Source organism: Pleurodeles waltl, chromosome 4_2, assembly GCF_031143425.1.
Source record: "Pleurodeles waltl isolate 20211129_DDA chromosome 4_2, aPleWal1.hap1.20221129, whole genome shotgun sequence".
Lineage (NCBI taxonomy): Eukaryota > Metazoa > Chordata > Amphibia > Caudata > Salamandridae > Pleurodeles > Pleurodeles waltl.
This window is the reverse complement of record NC_090443.1, coordinates 180,570,643-180,588,442: the sequence shown is the minus strand read 5'-3', so window position 1 is coordinate 180,588,442 and position 17,800 is coordinate 180,570,643.

The following is a 17,800-nucleotide window of genomic DNA, read 5'->3' as shown; positions in this document are numbered from 1 at the left end:
GTTTCACTAGTAAAACCCTCACCCTCCTGCTCTTAATAATTTGGTAGGGGTTTTCTGCATTCACTTTTAGCTGTATCTAGAGAATATTTATTAGTAGGCCTTACTCATGAGTCCACTCTGACTTTTCATAACATAATCAAAAGTGTCTTGGCACCATAGCTCCCTCAGCAGTGGGCTAGCCCGATAGGGCCAGTACCAGTCTTACCCACTCCCTCAGCGAGGAGACTTGTATTGTCCCAGTGAGAGCCCAGCCCGCAGGCACTCACTTTGCACTGATCCTATGCAGACAGTCGGCTGCATCCGTCTCTCTCCTGAGCATACCAAGCAGACTCCAGCAGCGATCAGAGGTGCTCTGGTGCTCCTCCTGCACGGTAAGACATGTACTTCTCAAATGAAGGGGTAGGGAATAGATTCCTGTGCTCCAGGCTGGGATCCCATGATGCAGCAATGCACAATTGGCATCTTCTTCAGTTTCAAGGGGAGTACAGCTCTGGCTCAATAATCGTGGCTTCTTTGTGACCCACAAGATACAGCTCAGATTTCTCAGGAGACCGACCAGTCCTCACAATCACTTAGGTTTTGGCAGCCACACCTGACACATGAGGTTGCCGTACCTCTATCGGCTAAGGCACCGGCCACTCACTACATGGTAGTCTGTACCATGGTGGCCCCTCCTGGTATGCATACGGGGTCACTGCTAGGCTCCGCACAGAATCCAGCAATAATGTTCACAGCTGCCCCTCCTGGCAAGTGGGGTAGGCACCACAGGTGCCTCACAGTTTCACTTGTCCCACATGGCACTCCGCTCTCAACTATCTTCAAAGCAGTCTCCTGCTGGCATATGAGTGTCACAGACTAAAATAAGCATATCAGAAACAACCCAATTGGTGCACCAGCCATCTCCCCACATCTTGCACCGGGAACCCACATGACTGGTCTTCCCACTGGACCTCGCTCCCTCCAATTCTATCCTCTTCCTCACAGGGCACAATGGTCTTGGCAAGCAAACAGGCACTGGTGCTCCAGAGAAAGTGGTCCTGGTTTCACTGGGTGAAGTCTCCTCACCAAGCAGGGAGACTAGCAGGCCTTGGCCCCAGTCCTGGTCACAGGCAAAAATCTTGCAGAGCTTGCTTGGTAGATCAGAATGTTGGGGTCTCAACCTCCCCTATATGTGACCCATTTACAGACACTAAATATGATTTAGGGTCTGGGTCTTTTAAGTATTGTGTTGGGGTTCTGCTTCTTTTGAAATGTACACTTTTTTCCTCTCATCTTCCTCTTGAAAGTCTGTTTGTTACAGCAGGGGAGACTCCAAAGCTGATAGTCCCACAACACAGGCCATGGGAGTGACTGGGTGTTCACACCAGGATGTCAGCCACAGTAAAATGTGCATCAAAAGGTTAGTCCCGGGCTCCCAGTGCTACTCTTTAGGATCCCATTATCAGTCCCATGTCCTTAATGAGATGTGTCCAGGCTCCTTCCTTGTGATCCTTCACTGAATCAAAAAGCACACTTTGAGGCGTGCAGGGGGAGTCTCTCTCTCCCTTCTCCATTGTGTCCCACACAGCTAACAGGAATGCAGAAATACACAAACTTGTCTGGGGGGACTCCCCTATTCCTCGTGTCTTCACCAGGCAGGCCAGGGCTTCTAAAAAACGAACTCAGGGTCCTCCATGTAATGTACCATTGCAGGCACACTTGCACTCAGTGTATAGCCATAGCACATACACTTATCTAGGACTGTTACTTCCATGTGTTATGTCATCAGAGACTCATATATGTTCAGTCCATGCATTAATTCTGTGCTCATTGCTCATTACTGTAGCTTTTTTGTATTGCACCATGGTGTACTACTTGCAAATGCATGCACTGCCAGCACACACATTCACCATGTACACCCTGTTTACCTTTCATGTATTGTACTTCTCGCAAGCACACCTACCCCCAGCACATTCTTGCACTATGCATGCACTGCATAGCACTGCATCTCTCATGTAATAAATCCCTAGCCGGTATACACCCAGTACATGCACTCACATGCATGTTCTGCACAGCACTCCCTTATGTCTATACTGTACCCTTCCCAAGCACACATACATCCAGTGCAGTCACCACTCTTGCGCTGCATAGCACTCTGTATCTAACATATGTAGGGCAAGGGTGAGTGAAGCACACAGTGGTGGAACTTTAACATGGAGAGTGAGCCTGAAGGCCTCACTCTAGTAACACAAGTTAAAAATAATCCATTCACTCATACCGATCACTACACAGTATGCTGCCATAACTGTGCCTATGGTACTTAACTCTTGGTGAAGGCAGTACCCTCAGACCACTTTAGGCACCCCTCCCAGACCAACAAGACTGTAATCTGTGAGAGAGGCCTATGTCATGGCACACACACATGATCCCTGTTTGCCTATGGTAATAAAAATCAGCATTAGGAATCTAGACACCAGTAGATGTGGGCACTCAGAGCAGGGGTTTATTTCCATTAGTAATGCAGAGGACTTTTCTGTCCCAAAAGATGAACCTCCCAGAACTCTTACTCTGGAGTAGTTGGGTGGTCAGATAGGTAAAACAAGCGGGAAAGCCCATCAACATTCCAGTGCCTCAATCCAGCTCTGCACTCCACCACAATGTCTAACCCTTGCAAAAAAATAGACTATCTCAACAACTTTGGATTCTCTCCCTTCATAGCCACCAACCATTTCAGTGGCCTATGATCTGTTTGCACCACAAACTTTGGCCTATAGTTATGGGCTTTTGGTGCAGGGCAGCACAGCAATTCACCTTGCTGCACTGCCCTGCGTCAAAAGGAAAGGGCAGGAATTCTCTATATCTTTGGCATACAGTGCATACCTGTTCTTTCCCCTTGCGCTCGCACCATTTAGGCAGTCTAGCACCAACACAGGCAACCATGCACCATGGTGCAAGGGTGTCTGTGCTGCTTCTAGGATTGTGTTTGTGCAGGAAGAGGCACCTTCCTGCACAAAAACAATCCTGGAAGGTTTTTTCCTCTTTTTATGTGTGCTGCAGAATGCAGAACACATAGAAAGAGGACAAACGGGGAGAAATAAAGATATATCTCCTTGTTGCATCTAACCTGGGGAGATGTACGGTTTTGGAACATCCCCAGTTTTACAAGGGCTTGTAAATCTGAGGATGCATCAAAATCCATGGGTGTTGCGCAGGAACACCCACCGCAGTATCAATGGAACGCCTTCCTAACGCAGGGTAGGGCAAAACATAGATTTGCGCTGCCTTGCCTTATTCCATATCTATGAGGCCATTCAAAGCCACACAAAGTAGTTTTGTCTAGCCTTACTAATATGGGGTACAGGATGTTCTCTACCTTGGTCATCCAGTTGGATGAACATTGCACCAACTCCTTTGACAGAGGCGTCCGTCTCTACAATGAAAGGCTGACTGTAGTCAGATGCTTTCACTACTGGCACAGTGCATAGTGCCTGCTTCAGTTCCTCCAACGCTTTCTGATACTCTTCAGTCTATATCACTTTCCTGTGCGGCTTTCTAGAGGTTAAAGTAGTCAATGGGGCAACTATACTTTCGTAGTTAGCCACAAAGTTCCTGTAATAACTGGTGAATCCTAAAAATGCCCTTACTTTAGTCTGGGTAGTAGGCACTTCCCACTCCATCATAGACCGAAATATAGCACCCAATGGCAGATCTTCCTATCCCCACTTAATACATAAGGAGACTACAGAGGATGGCCCCACTTAACAGTTAATTCCCTTGATGATCAGTTTTGCCTCCTGTATCCTGGCCAGTGCCTGTTCAAGGTGCTTCAAGTGGCCGTTCCATGAATTGCTGAACAGTGCAGTATTATCCAAGTAGAACTCTTCCAGCCCCGTGAGAATATGGTTCACCAGGCGCTAAAAAGTGGAAGGAGCATTCTTCAACCAAAAGGGCATCTCAGTAAACTTATACAGTCCCTCTGGCTCAGTGAATGCAGTCGTCAATATCCATTGGTGAGATCTAAAGTGCTCAAGTTCTTTGCAGCACCTAGCCAACCCACCAGCTCAGGCCCTGTTGGCATTGGAGGGGCATTGGTTTTGGTAACCACGTTGAGGGATGTGTGGTCCACACAGATCTACAGGTCAGTAAACCCTTGCTAATGTACTAGAACCACAGGACGTGACCAAAGACTACAAAATCTCTCAATGATCTCCAGCTCCAATGTTTTAGCATCATCCTTCTTTATCCATCCCTGAACCATCAGACATTCTTTACAGTCTGCCCTTCACTTCCAAACTGTCACATATGTCATGCATACAGACCGGAGTCAGAGAGAAGAGGTTGGCAAACCAACTCAACACCTCTCTACACTCTCTCTGTTGCTCATGCTTTAACTCAGGGGCTAACTGAACCCCTTCCACCGTGACATCCTTCATGTTATTATGCAGTAAGTCAGGAAGATGATCATTGTCTTCCTCAGCTTCCCCTGCCTTAGCCATGTATTCACTGTGTAGTCTCTCCAGAGTTAATACTTCAGCTTGTTCTCATGGAATACCCTCTTGGGTTCCCTTGAGGCACCTGTGTCAACCAAGTAGTTTACCTCAGGCATCTACAGAACTTCTTTGTATGACCGATATTGTTAGAAACACAGTTAGACCTGTCAGCTTTAGGGTGGTCTTCCCCCAAACCTTTTGCCTTTGCACGCCAATTTTGTAGAAATCCATTTTTGTTAGCCATAGGACTCTGTGCACTTTAACACCACTACCCAGTGAAAATTGCCTTACACCTGATTAGCATATATAATTTACTTTTATCTCCCTTGTAAAGGGGTATACCATATACACAGGGGCTGTAAATTAAGCTCAACCAGTGGGCCTGGAGCATATATTATGCCATCCACTTACCTTAAAAAATGTCCGAGGCCTCCCATTGCAGCCTGAATGCATTGTTTAACTACTAATTCGACCTGGCAATATAACCCATTTGCAAAGCTTTAAACTCCCCTTTTTGCATATTCGTCACCTCTAGGGTAGGCCCTAGGTAGCCCGCAGGGAAGGGTACATTGTAATTTAAAGGCTGGGCATGCACTTTTTAGTTTTAAATGTACTGGTAGTGAAAAATAGCTAGATTAATTTCTCATAACTTTGAAGGATCCTTTCCCATAGTATATCATTGGGTTGGCTTATTACATTTAATATGTGCTAACATTTGATTGGGAACAGGTCAACATTTCATTTTTGTTGCCTGAGAAGTTGTAATTAAAAATTATCTTTAATGGTAAAATTGGATTTTGAGTTAAGATTTTGAAAATGCCATTTCTAGAATGTTAGCATTTTCCTGCCTAACTGTTTGGTGCCTTCAGCCAGCCTGTCCTAGGCCACAGCCTGTCCTAGGTCACATGACTGGGTGTAGTTGGCTGTTGGTCTTTATTTATTCATTCTAGACAGCCACCAAATTGAGGAATTAGGTGTGCCTGGATGGGCCATAAACTGACAGGATGAATTCAGTGTTGAGCCAGGCACAGCCCCACTTGCAACCTAACAGGTTGTGCTCTGCCTTCATAAAAAGGACTTTCCACTTCTGCATTGTTCATGCAGCCAGCTTGGAGCTATAGAAAAACTCTTGGAGGACTGCCTGCTGCTGTTGCCTGGTATGTACCCCACAAGACTGCCCCTCTGCACTTGGAAGGACTGCTTCGGTGCCTGGAGACTGCCTTGATCCCTCAGAGGCCTGCCCTGCTGCTTGGGCCTTGTTTCATCACTTGACCTGAGACTACCACTGAGCCTCAGGGACAGAAAAGGCTCCAGCCTGAGTTTGTCCCAACCCCCAAGTGGTGCCAGTCCTGGACCCATGGTGGTTCTGCTGACGTTGCCCAGAAAACTAAAATCCAAAATTTGGGATTTGTTTCCTAAATCTGCTCTGAAAATGGAGAGAAGACTAGGACCAACCTGCTCGTCTATCTGCCCAAGGCACATCATCGGTCAGCCTGACTTCGCAACAGCTCCCACTACATTCTTCTCTGCAACAGCAAATCCTGTTAAGTGGTGTTTTGCCAAGGGGGTATCCGGCCTCATGGAAGTCTTGCAGGCCACACCCTCCAGCCTTGTCCTTTTGAAGATTTTTGACTTCCAAAAAAAGAGACTAAACCCAAGCCAAGAAATCCTCAATGCTAATTCATCCAGTGGCTTCCCGACTGTGACACTCCCTTCGGAGACATCTTCTGCAGCCTTCACCCTTTACCTTCTCAGAACACTTTCCTCCAAAGTTCTTTCTGAGTCCAAAGGTAAGCATAGACCAAACCCAATCCACATTTTGTATCCAATTCATGCTTCATCGCGGTCAGACAATTTTATTTTTTACTTTGACCCAGTCTCCTGCAACTAGATTTCCAGGGTTGGAGTTTTGATCCTTTAGGTGCTATTTTCTAACTTATAACTACAAAAAATAATAACGCCTGTTCTGCTGATTGGATTTTTGTCATTTGAAGTTATTAAAATGTACTTTATTTTTCGACATTGATTTAGGTTTTTTCTTGTGTTGTGTTTTCACGTTTGCTGCATAAATATATATACACTTCCTCTAAGTTAAGCTTGACTGCTTTTGTGACAAGCTACTAGAGGGTTAAGCACAGGTTAATTTATTGACTTTTGTGGTTCACCCTGAGAGGGATTGCAAAGCCCTTAGACAAATGAGCTTTAGCACCAACATCTCCTGACCTTCCTGATACCCAGTCAACCTACCTACTGGGTCCTTCTATTCCTTTATCAAAGCTTAGTTAGCCTTAAGGTTTTTCTGTGCCCTTTCTCATGTAATGCACCATCTGTTTCCTTGGGCCAATCACATAGTCCACCATATCCTTCTACGGAAACTCAGAGACCACCTTTCTCTAACTAAAGTGAGTGAACCCTGCACCAGGTGTCCTTAAAAAAGCTCAAAGGGATTGAAGCCTACTCCCTACTACTGACTTTCCTAGTAAGCAAATAAGAGGCATGGCAGGAAAAACCCCACTGGTTTATGGGTGATATGCTGTGGAGAAGTAGTGTCACACCAGCTTGCTCCCACATCTCTCCCCTGTAAGAAAAGATGAATGTCAGAAATTATCACCCTTGGAAATCTGACCCCAGAAACGATCCCTAGGTGAGCTGTTGTTACCACCTTCCCAGTTGTGCTCTTCAGAGGCACAGCTTCATGGTACCTGGTGGCATGATCCACCACAACCAAGATATACTTGTTACCTGACTGTGAGGGGGGGATAAAATGGATCAACCATGTCTATTCCCACCTGTTCAAATGGAACATCTACAACTGGTAGTGCCACTAAAGGTGCTCTTGGTTCTTCCTCCTATCTTACCACTCATCTGCCAAGTGGGACACATTCTAAAAACCTCTGTGTTTATACACATCCCTGTGGCACAGAGGGCCCAACCTAACCTGGATTTTTCTAATCTCTAAGTGCTCTGCTAAGGGCACTTCATGGGCCACTGACACCAAAAGGTTCATGTGCACTAATGGAACCACTGGCTTCTTGTTAGTTCCTGGCCCAGGACCTACCAGTTCACACCAACCTCCCAGCCAACATAGTGTTTCCTGACCACTCCTTTGCTGAACTGTTTGTGGGCTTCTTTTTAAGGTCCCACAAGTGTAGGGCACTCCTGCTGTGATTTGCGAAAACATTCCCGAGTAGGCCTCCCAGCAGCTATCAAAGACTGCAGCTCTGGAAGCAACCCAGTCTGCAGTAACCAGTCTTCTGCAGGAGCCTCATCTTCCCCTCCCCCTGGAGCAGAAGTGATGACCTTCATGGCAATTGCTTTCCCAGTGTCTGCCCTTTCCTGCAAACTACCTTGTCTTGGTCCCTGCAAATCTGGGATAATCCCACTTTCACTCTGGGACTGATGTGCAGCTTGTGGCCTGGTTAACACAGTTGACATTGTCCAAGCGATAAAGTCTTCTGATCCCAGCACCAATCCAGGGGCAATCAATGAATTGCCCTAGTGACATCCAGCTCCTTGTTTTCCTTTACCCTGATATTAATCATGGTGCCTTGCCATTGAGCTCAATTTCATCCCTGGCAAGTTCACACACCATGACTTCTCGGCTGGCTACCAATCCTGAATCCCTGATCCCAGGGTGTATCTCCTCAGGCTTAGGGTACTTCCTCTCAACCATAGTACAGAACGCTCCATTATCACTCAGGGGAGGCACTTTTCTCCCATTGATAGTAACTTCCTGCACACATCCCATTGTGTTAGATGAATGTGCTTCAAAGCATTTGGGCCCCTTTCCCAGATGCCCATAGATACTAGGTTAAGCACAACTGGTCCCTCCTGGGTACCTTCACCCACATATAACATGCTTGCTATCCTGGGTATCGCTTGGTCAATTTCTTTCTCTTAATAATTTCTTTTAAAATGTCCCACCATGTGGCACCTAAAGCAAGTCACCACCGTGGACATGGAATGGCTTCCTTGCCTTCCCTTCGCTTGATGCGCCTCCCCATATATACCATTACCATTCCAATGTTTCCTGGGTCCTACTCAAGTCCCATGGCTGTTCAAGGAAGCAATAGTAACATTGTCAGCAGCATCTTCCTGTGAGTCTCAAGTCACGAAGACGAGCATCTCTTGAGAGTGATTTCAGCATCTCTTGAGCTTACGGAGATGGACGGAGGCAGACGCTGCAGACGTTGGACGTTGGACGTCAGCTGTGCCGGGTGGTTCACGGTCGCGGAGAGAGGAGTGCAGGACGCGATCTGACAGGAGAGGCGCGGGTGCAGGGACGGTTGTGGCGTTTCCAACCAGCCCTTCGGCCGGCGTGCTGTGCAGATCCCGGCCTGTCCTTGCTTGTAGGGTACTTCTGTCCCCCTACCCCCTCTACTGCCTGAAGCTACATCAGTAGCACCAGCCCAGCAGTAGCCCTGCGGTAGGTGTGCCTCCGCTTTCCGCCTTCCGCCTCCCAGTGTAGTGCCGGGCCCGTGGGATTTGGAGAGACCATTGGAGAGACCCCCCCCCAAAAAAAAAAAAAAAAACGGATTGTTTTTTAGTCCAGTGGCCTGTGCAGTGGGGGGAGGGTCCTCCTACATAGGGCCAGTGGGCGTTTAAAGGACCATAAGGAGTGAGGCAAGCCCGATCCTTGACTATACGCCCGGTAACAAGGTATTAAGCCCTGGGTTTGGGGAGTGTTTCCTCCTGCTGCTTCTTGATTCTTGCTGTTTCCTATGTGGGGGGGCCCAGTCCCCCAGGGCCCCCTGTACTACGCACCCCTTGCATTCTTACTCCCTGCCTGTTGATCGGAGCCCCCATATCTCTATACCTCTATACCTCTCTCAGCGCCTAATCTCTCCCCCTGTTGTGAGGGGGGTGAGAAGGTGTATCTCCGCCGAAGGATGGAGATAGAGCTAAGGAGTCAAGGAGTCAAGGGCGTCCTGGGGTATCGTTAGAAAGGATATATATCAACTGAACAAGAGTACTGCTCCCCCACAAGCGTTCAGAGTGGAAGCACAGTCTTAGACTGCAGAACTGGACTAGACTCGTGCTCTCGAGCAGAGGCCAAGGCAGCTTGTGTTCAAGGAGAAGCCGCCAGTCTCCTACTTATTCACCTTCTGTCTTATCCTTCTACTTTTTTGCTCCACTACTGCACTGCTCCTGTGATCAACGTTCCTTACAACCTCACGAGCTGCTGAATTTGTTGTAAGGGAGTAAAGTGGAATTTCGTGGAATACTGTGGAATACAGTGGCGAATTTTGGATCATTGCGGATCATTGTGAAAATTTAGTTATTTTTATTTATTATATTCTGGGCATAGAGTACAGTATTTAGTGCATAGTGTTCAGAATGCCAGTGAGTAAATCCCGAGCACGTGGCGCAAAGAAGGGGCCGAAGTTAGGTTTTAAAACAAAAAAAACATTGGGGGAACACCAGCATTCGGGGACACCGTATGGAAACTGTGAAGGAGACTTTTGAGATGGGGGAGGAAACATACCACAGTTGCTGGACCAGGAAGACCATTCTAGAGACAATGGGGACAGTGGAGAAAAACCCTCCGGGACCCCTCTGGGGGTATCAATCAGAGAGTTTGTTGGGAAGTACTTTAAAAAAACACACCACATGTCACAATCGTCCGAGGGTAATATCATGTTGGATTCTAATCAGAGTGAAATAGGGTGTATGAGAAATGATTTTCAAGCTTCAGACCTATCGCAGATAGGGGGCCTGTTCCTAGGGGAGGAGTTCGAAGAGGTAGATGGGCATAAGGCCTCACTGGAGCCCAGGCAGTCCTTGTCCCCATGCCCCCGCCATGTGTTATGGATAGTATAAGATTAGAAGAGGGACCTCCATCCTGCACCTGCACCAGCACCAGCATTGGTTTTGAGAGAATGGATGAGAAGGAGGAGAACTTAAGAGGTGGGGGGGGAAGCCTGTCGGAGAGGGGAGTAAACTGGATGTAATTTTGCCGTTCTCGCCCCTGGGTAGGCAGTCTGTATCTGCGTTAGTTACCGCCGCCGTACCCGCATAGTCATTATTAGATGTAATGTTCCTAATGCAAAAGACCCTGCAAGCAATATTAGAGGTACTGACGGCAAATAATAGTCTGGGGAAATCCCATAAAAGTCAATTACAAGGGATTACAGAAGAGTTGAAATGTATTAATGGTAGTATGCCTCCTTTAGTACGACCCATTTTGGAGAAGAGGGATCAAGAAACAGAAACAGATACCCTTGATATCCCCGAACAAAATAACGAAGAAAGAGAAATAGCTATAGCTCAGATTTTACAGGCATTAAATGACCCTCCAGTATATGTTTCCAAACATCCAATGTTAGTGATAAAGAGGAATCGGAGATGGAGGAGAAAGGGTAATAGTTTATATAGGCTACCCTACCAATTGAAATATAGGAAGCAAAGCAAGCGAGGTAATGTTGAGTGTAAAACAGTAGGAAGGAAGAAGGGGAAGTTAGGGCAGGTTGTTCAGGACAACCTCTCAAGGCCAGGTAGGGGAGCCATATCCCCAAAGCAAGGGGTCACGTTACAAATGGTGCCTATTATATCCAAAGAAGTTAACTGGTGAGGGGAAAGAAAGAAGGGTAGACGAGGAGTGGAAGTGGATATGGAAATAGTAGAAGAATCAAGAGAGCAAAGTAGTGGATCGGGGGGAGAGAACATTATTAAGAGATTAGAAAGAAGGAGGGGGAGCTGAGAAGTAGCTAACTCAACCTGCCCAGCGAAAAGCAGGGCTCTTTTTTCATCTATAGGCATTGAGAATAAGAAAGAGAGAGAGAAAGAGCAGGAAAGTTTTGGTGGGAGTAAAGGAAGGTGGATATATTTGGCGCCGTAAAGGGGAGAAACTGGGAGGAAACGCCTAACAAAGTTAAAACCATTAAATCGTTCCCGTCTCCTAGAAGTTATGGCCTCGTGTCCAAGCCTATGTGAGATCGAGTCAGATGATATAAAACAAATAGGATTTATATTAAGTCCGGAGGAGGAAGAAGTGACTAAAGCACTCTTTTACTCTGACTACGTTAGGCGATTGGAATTACAAGCAGAGGCGGAGCTGATGAAAGAAGGTATAAGAGTAGTGCAGGGAAACGTGATAAAGGACGTGATATACAATAGGCGTGCCCTTAGGTGCCATGCAGGTATGCTCCCAAATCAAGTCAAATGTAATCTGTCATATAATAAAAATTGCAGTAGGCGTGTGGATGGAAACAATGGTAGTTTAAGTGTGACTGTAGCCTCAGAATGTAATGACCCACAAAGGAGGAATTGTTTTGAACCCTTTGTAAATCCCCGTGGTAAGTATAGTAGGGGTGAGTTGAGTGATGTGGATTAGGAATTAAGCCCCGCGCACAGCCATTTGGTTTTATCTTGGAAAATGGGAGGTTATAACAAACATTTAAAACAAAAGCGGTTTAAAGGAGAGCTTGAAGAGTACGATGTAATGTGTTTCCCAGAAACCTGGCTGTGCAATGATCCGGAACCAGTGGATGGTTTCATGGGGCTGTCTAGGGTAGCTACCCAGCAAGGGTCAGGACAAGCATCAGGGGGACTAATAACCCTAGCCTCTACCAGAATAGCAGATAAGTTAATAGAAATAGAAACAAAATGTCATTGGCTATTGGCAGGCCAGGTAGATCTCTACAGTGTAATAGGTGGCGCTAAACAGTATCCGATTCTTAACGTTTATATACAACTGGGGAATGTGTTTGATTATAATACACAGCGAGGACTGTTCGAGGAAGATCTGGAACTATTATGTACTGGTAACGCTGACTGTCTGATTTTATTGTTGGAAGATTTTAATCATAAACTCAATCCTAATGGCAGTGACAATTTATATAAGGAGCTATTGGCAGCAGCACAAATCCCTAGAAGTATCTTTCCAAACGTAGAATGCTCCGCTCGTGATTTGTCCTTAGCAAGAACATTAGGATCTTTGGGCATGTTTTGCCTAAATGGGCGTATGGAGAACGATTGTCCAGCCAAAAAGACCTTTCGAACAGGTAATCAGGAATGCCCTATTGATTATGATTTTGTAAACACCTGGTTCTTTGGAGAAGTGCAAAATTTTGAGGTTGGGCATATAGAGGGCAATGATCATTGGCGGCTCCAAATAACAATACGCTCAGCTGATAAAATTCAAAAAGAAAGAGAAAAGGCACTGATAGCGTTGGTTGAGTATCCCCGTAGGGCAACAACCCGCCTAACAGATAGCAGTTTAGAAGCACTTAATAATTTGCTTGTAAACTATCCTAACCTTAATATGGAAGAAGACCCAAATGACATATTCAAAAGTTATAATAAGGGTATTGTGTTAATAGTCAATTGCCTTAAAAGCAAATTAAAAATATCTCAAGAGGAAGAGAGAACCATATATGATAAATAATAGTAAAGTATGGTTTAATCAGGAATGTAGGTGTAGAAAGCAAATGATGCGAAGATTACTTAGGGATTATAAGAAAAGACCCTCTGTTGTCAAAGAAGAGAAGCTTCGACAAGCAAAACAGGATTATAAGATGCTGATAAGACAGAGGAAACGAGAATACATTAATAAAAACTGGGACGTAATGATGGAGGTGATAAAAACACGGAATATTAGGGGTTTTTGGCAGTTGGTAAGAGAGGGGAAAAGGGTAAGAGCACTGCAGTGCTTGGTCGGAGAAGAAGATTGGTATAAATATCTGTCATCTGTATATAAAGGTACCGAGGATGAAGAGGGCTATGGTATTGCTAGGAAGCTTGGTGAGAAGATAAGATTAACATTTGTCCCACAGAAAATAAAAGGTACAATTGCAGCCTTGAAATTAACTAAAGCAGCAGGCCCAGACAACCTCCTAGCAATAATAATAAAAAAGAATATTGATTGGTGGACTAAATTCTTCTATGTTACGTTTTGTAAAATTCTTGATTATGGCCGTTTTCCAGAGAGTTGGAAGGGTGCCATGATAAGGCCGATTTACAAAAAGCAGGATCCAACTCAACCAAAAAACTATCGGCTGATAAGTTTATTAGACGTAGGGGAAAAGGTTTTCACAAAGTTATTGCTGGGGTTAATCAAAGAATGGGCAGATGACAAAAATTTGATACCAACAGAGCAAGGTGGTTTCAAGGAGGGGCATTCGACAACTGACCACTGCTTTAGTCTGTGGGCATTAGCAAAAAAATCTGTTGAATTGCGAGGAAGCCTATTTTGCTGTTTTGTCCATTTTCGTGCCGCATTTGATTTGGTAGACAGGAAATCGCTATGGGATATGTTGAACCAGCTAGGAATTGATTTGGATATACTACTTCTTCTCCAGGGCCTGCATTCACAAAACTGGGCCCAAGTAATTTTGGATATGAGTGGATCACTTTCAAAAAGGATCCCTATAATGAATGGTCTCCGTCAAGGTTGTGTGTTAGCCCCAATTTTATTCTCATTATTTTTGTCAGATTTGCCAGGGTTGTTACAGAAGGTTAATGGGCTAAGCCCAAAAATGGATGGTGTGCATGTTTCCTGCCTACGATACGCCGATGATTTAGTGATAATGGATATGACAGAGTTAGGGCTCCAAAGGAAGCTAGAGATGTTTTATACCTATGGTCAAAGGAAAACATTGATAATAAATATGGAGAAAACTAAATAAGGTCTATAGGGAAAGAGAAAAGTCTATTTAATTACACTCTGGGGGGGAATAGAGAAGGTAAAAGAGTATAAATATTTGGGCATATGGTTTGATTCACACTTAAGATGGAAAGTACATACTGAAACTTTAAAAAATAAAGCCTTATCCTCAGTCTGGGGATTAAAACAATTCAATAGCAAATATGGAGGTCCTTCTCTTCAGCCGGTTATCTCTGCTTTTAATGCTATGGTTCGCCCCCAATTTCAATATGGGGTGGAAGTTTTAACTTTCTCAGGGAAGCTAAATTGGGAAACAGAAGAAAGCATTTGCGTAAAGCTCATGCTTTCATTGCCCCCCTCGAGTATGTTACAAGCTATAAGAGCTGAATGTCAAATGACGGCGTGGACTTATTTGGGCCTACGAGCCGCACTGAGGTTTTGGTTAAGCATAACAGATGAAGGGTTCTGTAAAATCGCGAGATTGTGTAAGAAAGAAATTATAATAAGTGAGTTACATTGGGCATCGCAAGTGAGAGGATGGTTAAAAAAGATCTGTGTCCTCCTAGGTTTACCGGATAATCAATGGTGTGGTGCGCAAATCTTGAAGTATAATTTAAGAATAATAGTGAAGGAAAGAGCAAGAGAATCAGACCTGAAGTATTTAGAAAGCAAAATATCAACCCAGGCTATGATAGCTGGATGGAGGAATCTGGAAAACTTCCTGTATATAGAGGCTCTTCCTAATTCAAGATTAGGAAATTTTGGGGGTCATTACAACATTGGCAGTAAAAGGCGCTTACCGCCGTGCAGAAGACCGCCAACAGACCGCTGCCGCTGCGGAATTTCGACACAGCTATTATGACACACATCACGGAACCCGCCGAAATTCAGACACCCACACAATACCGCCACACCAAAGATCAGCAATAAACATGCAGAAACAATTCCTCCACCTCCACGCCAACAGAAACACGCCCATGCCATTACGACCCACGAATCCACGCGGCGGTCTTTCAACCGCGGTATTCCATTGGCGGTACACACCGCCACGCTCAAAATACACACACATCTCCAAAACACCGCCACATTGGACAATTCCAAATACACACACCTGATACACATACAAACACCACTCCCAATACAATATAAAACACACACCCACATCACACACAAACCCCTATGACCACAATTCACGGGCGAAGGCCAGAGAGAGACAGCACAGAATAGAGAACCCCATCACACAGAGGCACACTACACCATCACCCACACAACACCCACGCACAAAACACCACATACCACTACACTCACCACACTCATCAACACATACACCACTCAACACCTCACACACACCACCCCATGTCACGCCAAAGACACCCCCGCTTCTCCGAGGAGGAGCTCAGGGTCATGGTGGAGGAAATCGTCCGGGTAGAGCCACAGATATTCGGATCACAGGTACAGCACACATCCATAGCCAGGAAGATGGAGCTATGGCAAAGAATAGTCGACAGGGTCAACGCTGTGGGACAGCACCCAAGAAATAGGGAGGACATCAGGAAGAGGTGGAACGACCTACGGGGGAAGGTGCGTTCAACGGTATCCAGGCACCACATCGCAGTACAGCGGACTGGCGGCGGACCCCCACATCCTCCCCCACAACTAACAACATGGGAGGAGCAAGTCTTGTCCATCTTGCATCCTGAGGGCCTCGCAGGAGTCTGTGGAGAAACGGACACTGGTAAGTCAAATCTTAACTATCATATCCCCCACCCTACCTGCATGCTATCACACACCCCCACCCTCACACCCTCCCCTATCACCCCAAATCCTCACTAATCTACCCATGACACCAACCACCCATCCCAAACCCAAGACCTGCATGACATAACTAAGCATGGATACCCATCACTAAAGCATGCCCACTGCACAGACCCACAACACCCCCCAACCATCATCACACAAGCTCCCACACAGGAATGCCTGCACTGGTGTACACGCACACCCAACCATTGCACACCATGAAACACACACATGCAATAATCATGTACTCATACCCCCGCAGGAACCCGAAGGAACGTCACCACACCAGAGGGTCCAGACAACACCACTCCACCCCCATAAGAGGCCCACAGTGACGACAGCAGCTCTGCCCTACTGGATCCTGATGACCAGGCCGGACCATCGTGGGCCTCAGGACAGTCGGTTCCCCTTGCCCAGCCACAGCCCAACACCGAAATTCCACCCTCTGGGAACACCAGCACAGCACCCACCCAGCGGGCCCAAACCTCCCTACCCAGGACAAGTCAATCAGTGGTGTGTCCACCACTACAGGGCACCCAGGCTAACCCAACACCCCAACAACAACAGGGACCTGGGGGCAGTGGTAGTGGTAGTGGGCACACGGTCCAGGGGACGGAGGCACAGGAACACAGAGGAACTGGGAGGGCTGCTGTGCGACAGAGGGAGGACAGGCCAAGGGAACCTACCCTCCACAAGGCCCTCTCCTCTATTATTGGAGCATACCACCACTCCCAGGAGACGATGGCAACGGTACTGGGCAAGTTGCAGGAGACCCTGCGTCTGCAGGAGGAGCAGTATTTGGGGTTCAGGGAGGAGCTCAGGACCATCGGCTCCGCCCTGGACACCATTGTAGGGGTGCTGACGGACATTCAAAAGACCTTGAGGGACACCGTGGCACTCCAAGGGGCCCCTGACACTAGCCAGAACGATGAAATGCCCACCACCTCCGCCGGCGCTAGTGGACAGGATGCCCCGCCACAGGACCAACACACCAGCATCCCACCCCCTGCAGACGGACAACCACCACGAAAGCGGTCCCTGAGATCCAGGAACAGGACAGAGCAAGATGGCAAGACCCCCGCCAGGAAATAAGACCACCCTGATTGTCCCCCCACTGTCCCACTTTGTTACCCTGTCCAAATCGGAACTGCCCCAGCTCCACTTCCAATGGCCAGATGTGCAATGTACCTGTGAGACTAATAGACTGGACTCTGCCATGGACATTCTTCCACCATAACCCATCCCCATTTCACAACCCCCCCTTCATTGTTATGCACTTAAATAAACACCCTGGAAACACTAATAAAACTGAAGTCAGTCAATGATTTTGAACTTTGTATTGTCAATTACAGTGTAAAAAATGGTTACCCATTGGAAGGCCAACATACCAATGTCACACATCACAAGCCTTTCAAGGGTGCAAGCTGTTGACACGTAGGTTACCACATTAGTGAAACTGAAATGGAATGGGACAACTCAGTTAACAAATAATGAGTGAAATGTAGGTACAGGATAGAGGTAGACGTGTGAAAGTTAATATTATGTTAAACTTGAAAATGTACTCACCTGTGTCTCACTGAAAATATTGCTGTATGACTGACTCCCTGTTGTCGTTTTCTTCTTCATCAGCTTCATCCTCATCCCTGTCCACAGGCTCCACAGGCTCCACCGCTGCTACAACACCGTCATCTGGATCATCCTCCTGCAGAAAAGGCACCTGGCGTCGCAATGCCAAATTATGGAGCATCGAGCAGGCGATGATGATGTCGCACACCTTCTTCGGTGAGTAGAATAGGGACCCACCTGTGATATGGAGGCACCTGAACCTGGCCTTCAGGAGGCCGAAGGTGCGTTCGATCACCCTCCTAGTGCGCCCATGGGCATCATCGTACCGTTCCTCTGCCCTGGTCCTGGGATTCCTCACTGGGGT